Source organism: Myotis myotis, unplaced genomic scaffold (assembly GCF_014108235.1).
Source record: "Myotis myotis isolate mMyoMyo1 unplaced genomic scaffold, mMyoMyo1.p scaffold_m19_p_19, whole genome shotgun sequence".
Lineage (NCBI taxonomy): Eukaryota > Metazoa > Chordata > Mammalia > Chiroptera > Vespertilionidae > Myotis > Myotis myotis.
This window is the reverse complement of record NW_023416323.1, coordinates 36,476,931-36,483,123: the sequence shown is the minus strand read 5'-3', so window position 1 is coordinate 36,483,123 and position 6,193 is coordinate 36,476,931. Positions and strand designations below refer to the sequence as shown.

The following is a 6,193-nucleotide window of genomic DNA, read 5'->3' as shown; positions in this document are numbered from 1 at the left end:
CAAGATGCATGGAATTGCCCACCGAGCCACAGCTGAAGTTAGGTAGACTGAGGGGGAAATAGCATGGCTCACAGCAAGTGTCTGTTATGGCAAAAAGGGTTACCTAAGAATAATGGCCAGAATGATGACATACATTGCATATGCTATAGTAATTCCTTTATATGTTTATGTATTTTTTTTTTGTACGTTTTGAGTGATTACAATGATGTCAAGTGGTATTTGGCTTGAGGTTGTTGTTTTTGGGATGTGAGGAGAGAGCAGAGTGCCTGAAGAATGGCTCCTCTGTGTATAACACATCCAACAGTAACCGGGGCTGACTTCTCACGGGTGGCAGGATACTCTGACCTTCCTGTGACATTAGCCCTACACATAACAAAAATAATTTTTTTTAATTGATTTTAGAAAGAGAGGAAGGGAGAGGGAGAGAGAGATAGAAACATTAAAGATGAGAGAGAATCATTGATATCATTGATCAGCTGCCTCCTGCACACCCCACACTGGGGACCAAGCTTGCAACCTGGGCATGTGCCTTGACCAGGAATCAAACCGTGACCTCCTGGCTCCTAGGTTAATGCTCAACCACTGAGCCACACTGGCCGGGCTATGGAATGCTTTTCATTTGCTGGAGATCAAGTTGAACAGTCGACACACCTTTCCTCATCCACTAGCCCCTGCACTGTTGGTGTCAGGAAGGCACCATCCCAGCCCCAGAGGTGGGTGAGGTGTGTTGGGCACTGCCCGGAGCCTGTCTCCAGTCATGAGGGGATGCTCTGTCTTCTCCAGGCTCCAAGTGAGCAAGTCAGGAAGGGTAAGGGAAGCCTGGCAAATGCTGGGGAGTGTTTCTTCTAATGAAAATGAAAGTGGGATAGAGGGAGGCAGTAGGAAAGAGAAATGTATTAAGTAAAGCAATGGGAAATAACTTCCTTGAAATTTATTTTCCTCCCAGCATGGTTACGTCTGTTTTTAGGTCTGCTCGTTCCAATGACTAGGCAGGTTTTTCTCAATTACGCCATCATTTACAACCCTGCGCATCCCAAACATGTAAACAAGCTTCCTTGGGTCTGTCGGACAGGCATTTGCTTTGCGTCATCTTTCGTGTTTTGACAACCTTTCCGGAGTTGAAAACAATTCTGTCGTAGTCCCAACTCCTTCCAAATGCCTCCCTCCCCCTCCTTTTATCTTTGATTCATTGGTGTCAAGAAATAAAACCTGCCCTACCCTGTCTTGCTTCTCCTCCGACTCAGGATTTTAATTTGAAAAGGGTTATATTTAGCCTTGTTCTCCACTGTGCCCAAGCTCTGTCCTTGCTGCTGCTGATTGCTGATAACACAGCTGGCTCCGGTGCCACCTGCAAACATTACCGATAAGATGGATTGAAAAGTGGGCTGCAGCTGACAGACCCCTCCCAGGCCGAGGAGGCAGGAGTCCTAAAGGGTTTGTTTTTTAGGGTAAAGTTTTGCAACCACCCTCTGTGGGGTGGCGGGGGGAGAAGACAGACATTACAAACTCTCCCTTGGGTAGTCTTGAAGACTCAGAGGTGGGCTGAGCAGTGGTGATTTTAGACAGTTGGGGACTTTGGGGTCAGAGAGAGGGCTGTGTTTGAAACTGCGGGGGATAAAGAGTCAAGAGGTCTGATGCATCAAAGGCAGTACGCACGAGGCTTTGAGTGAAAGCAGAAGCAGGAGGCCCTCCCTGTCTGGTAACCTGCGAGACATAAGTGCTCGGTGGATGGGTTTTGTTTTGCTTACAGCGTTTTTCTTTAACTGTGTTATTACTATTGTTATTTAATTACATATTCAATATTTAGTTACATATTCAACATGAAATGGGATATTACGTGTTCAATTACTTATTACATATGCAAATATATATGTAAACACTTATTATGTGCCAAAAACTGCTCCAAGCTGCTCACAAATACCAAATAATTAACTTTAAAAATATATTTTCATTGATTTCAGAGAGGAAGGGAGAGGGAGAGAGAGACAGAAACATCAATGATGAGAGAGAATCATAACTTGTCTGTTTAGAGTTATGCAGTTGATGGCTGAAACTGAGCTAAGAACGAAGGACCCAAGTCTGGGTGAAAATCTAATAGAACTTTTTTTTTAAAAAAATATTTTTATTGATTTCAGAGTGGAAGGGAGAGGGAGAGAGAGAGAAACATCAATGATGAGAGAGGATCAATGATTGGCTGCCTAATGCACACCCCATACTGGAGATTGAGCCCACAACCCGGGCATGTGTCCTGACCTCCTGGTTCATAGGTTGATGCTCAACCACTGAGCCATGCTGGCTGGGCTGAACAGAACTTTAAGTCTAGTGCAGTGGTTCTCAACCTTCCTAATGCCACGACCCTTTAATACAGTTCCTCATGTTGTGGTGACCCCCAATTTCATTGTTACAAATTGAACATAATGAAAGCATAGTGATGAATCACAAAAACAATATGTAATTATATATGTGTTTTCTGATGGTCTTAGGCGACCCCTGTGAAAGGGTCGTTTGACCCCCAAAGGGGTCGTGACCCACAGGTTGAGAAACGCTGGTCTAGTGCAAGGCGATGCTGGTAATCAATGGCTAACATACATCATAAAGACGAGGGAGGATTCAATATTGTCCCATCTGGGAGTCAGCTCTGAGGAGGTGGCTTTTGTTCTAAGAGCATGAGCTGACGCTCACCAGGCAGGAACAGGGCATCACAGATGGCTGTGAAGATCGTGCCCCGAGAACAGCTTTCTGAGTGAGCACTAGGAATAGCTAGCGGCACCAGTAGAGCTGGAGAGAGCAGGGCAGGGGATGAAATGCACGGAGGACAGGTGTTGGGTGTGAGGGGACCAGAGGTGTTGGGCAGGACACTCATCAGCTTCGCTTGCTAGTGGAGGCATTGGTTTCTGAGTCTCAGATCTGTTGTTTTTTTAACGTGGGGATGCAAAAAAGTGCTGACCTCATACTTTTGCTGCGAGACTTAGTTGTGAGGATACAGGTAATGCACTTGCAGATGCCGGGGTCCACCCCCAGCAGGTCCAGGGGTCCCCAAAGGCGTAGACGGAGTCGGCGAAGAAGGAAGGACACGGAGACGGCATTCAGTTGACCAGCAGCCTAGCCAGGATCTCTAACCAGGATCTCCAGCCAAGTTCTGGTCTGGATCTCCAGCGAAGTTCTGCTGTTTATTGTCTTGTTACATCCGTATTTATACCAGTTGATTTTAATCCTGTCAATTTCTATTACAAAGGTTAGGGCGTTTCTTATCTCCATTCCAGGGAGTAAAGATTATGTAGCTTAAGCATGATTGTTTGTAGTGATTAACTACCCGCCTGGCACTTAGTTAAGGAGTTTCATCCCCTCCCTGACTTCAGGGAAAAATTCCTACCTGGGGAAACAACCTTTCTAGGAGAGGTGACCTTGGTTAAAACACACAGCGCTAAGGGGAGCAAACATATTAAGAACAGTATGCTATATACGCCAGGTCCCTTGAAACATATGCTGTGCAGATGTTTCTTTCCTGCAGCGACTGTGTCAAGCAGCAAGGATGGACCGGCTTCCGGCATGCAGAGAACGTGACACATTGTAATTACTCAGCAATATGGCTATTTTGTCATATTAAGCTTTTGTCCTATAGTTATTGGTGTTAATAGTAAAGATGAGGTTAATGGTGTTTTTATTGCTATTAGAAACTCCACTGGGTGCCGTGGGAAGAGAAAACATGTTGTTTCTATAAGATAGCCTGGCTCGAAGAACCAAAAAGCAGTGACATGGATGAAATGGTGTACAATGTAGTGACCCTGAGATGGGGGCAGGCATTGGGAAGGAGCAAATGAAAAGCAAAGCAAAGCAAGAAACTACAAAAAGCCCACTCTAAGATGCTCTGATAAAATTTCTTCCTGCTATTAAAACGTAGCAAAACATTTCTCCATACCCATGGCCTTTGTATTTGATTGGAGAGATGAAGGGATAGAATTCTGGCTCAAATGGGTGGTTGATAACTTCTTTTTTTAAAAAAATAATATTTTTATTGATTTCAGAGGGGAAGGGAGAGGGAGAGAGAGACAGAAACAACAGTGATGAGAAAGAATCATTGATCGGCTGCCTCCTGCACATCCCTCACTGGGGATGGAGCCCGCAACCCGGGCAATGTGCCACGACCGGAAATCGAACCATGACCTCCTGGTTCTTAGGTCAACACTCGACCACTGAGCTATGCCGGCTGGCTGATATCTTCTTTCTCCTATCCAAAGTCAAGCTAGAGTCCGAAGTTCAAATCCCAGTTATGATTCTCTTTATGGCATCCAGGACTCAGAAATAACCTCATTCTTTGTGTGAATAATTCAGCTCAGTATCCGTGTGGCATCCTAAAGGAAAACACAGTAAGATCCTCCTGCTAGAACAGCCCCACAATCCCTTCGATCACTGCAGTCTGGATCGGCCACATTTTCCCTCTATTAACATCTGATTTCACTGATCTCACAAAAGATTGAGAACAAATGTCCTTCTCCCTGTTAGCTGTTCCCTGACCCTCACTTTCTATGAGTTCTTCCCTCCAGGAGACATAAGAGGACGATGAGCTAAAAGGAAACAAGCTAAGCCCTATCCACCTGACATTTGGTTCAGAGATGTATTTTTTGCTCTGCCTCTGAAACTATGGGTTCGATGTTCAAATTGGGAATTAAGGGGAAATGTCTGCCTTTTTCTTTTTCCCTTCTCAGCATTTATTAGTTTTTCTACCTATAACAGTGTCTGGTAGAAGTAAACCTTCTCCTCTCTCGGACCATGAGCTGACCGACCCTCAGGTCCCAGGGTGGGCGAGTGACCAGCTTGCCGATCAGTTCATCTGCTTTCTGGACTGCAGTGCTTTCTTCAGGGATGGGCACATGCTCCAGTCAATCCAATCAGAGCTAATAGTTGGATGTTTACTGTGGAGTTTGGAAGGAAGTTGTTCTCCTTTGTGCTGTTCTTATCTATATATATAAAAGCCTATGCGACCGTTAGGACCGGTCGACTGAATGAACGGTTGCTATGATGCACACTGACCACCAGGGGGCAGTTGCTCAGTGCAGGAGCTGCTCCCCGGTGGTCAGTGCTCTCCAACAGCCAACTTCCCACGGCTGGCCAACCTCCCATGGTCCCTCCCCGTGGCCGGCCCCGATCGTTGGCCAGGCTGAGGGATCCCACCCATGCATGAATTCGTGCACCGTGCCTCTAGTAATAGTTATAAAGATGAAAGACTGAAGCTTCCAGAGGCCACACGGAGAGATTCTGTTTGAGCATGAACCACACACAGGGGGAAGCAGAGCCAAGGTATGGGGAGAGGAAAGAGATAGAGAGACAGGGAGATTTTGAGAGATAGAAGTATGCCCTGCCTCAGTGGTTGCGCATCGACCTATGAACCAGGAGGTCATGGTTTGATTCCCGGTCAAGGCCACATGCCTGGTTTATAGGCTTGATCCCCCGTTGGGGCATGCAGGAGGCAGTTGACCAATGATTCTCTCTCATCATTGATGTTTCTCTCTCTCTCCCTCTCCCTTCTTCTCTGAAATCAAAACAAATATATTTTAAAAAAGAGTGATAGAGGTAGAATGAGGAGGAAGGATGAGGGGAGAGGGCAGAGAGACATCAGTGGGTCTAAAATCACCTCTATTATTATTCTTTTCAGTTATATGATGTAATAATTTTCCTGTTTTGCTTAACCCAGTTTGAATTGAATCTTCATTAATTAGCAACTTTAAGTAAGGGTATTGACTGGTAAATGTGCTCACCACCATCTGGGTCCCAAGCAAAGCAGAACCTTTGGAATTGGTTTGTTAACTCAGAAGGAAGAAGACAAAGGAAGGAAGCCATGAAAGCAAGTGGCCTAGAAATACAGAAACACACAAACATCCAAGCAGAGGGGCCGAGCTCATTTGGAGTTGGTTCTGAGCCACCGGGTGTGACAAATGGCATGTGTGAATTTAAAGGGATGAAGTGAAAGGTTGCAAATCTCGTCAGTGACACTTTGTGACCGGAAAGCCGTGATATGACAGCCGAAGTCACACTTCCCGAGGGCGTGTAAAAAACTCCCAACTTCGAATTCAGGGTCCCGTCCCGTCGTGTATCCTGTTCTCTACTTCCTGGATTCTTACATGCTGTCCACAAAGGCAGTGGTCACTTGGAGAGGTGAGTTTCTAATATTTATGTAAGGCTGACAAACACACAC

The 6,193-nt window shown here is 45.7% G+C and overlaps 1 non-coding gene across 1 annotated transcript; it reads left to right on the top strand.

The window, feature by feature from the left end:
- Positions 1-241: 241 nt before the first annotated feature.
- Positions 242-371, top strand: LOC118674884. Its single transcript, XR_004973736.1, has one exon. It is a non-coding gene; the product is annotated as a small nucleolar RNA SNORA11 (small nucleolar RNA).
- The last annotated feature ends 5,822 nt before the right edge of the window (positions 372-6,193 follow it).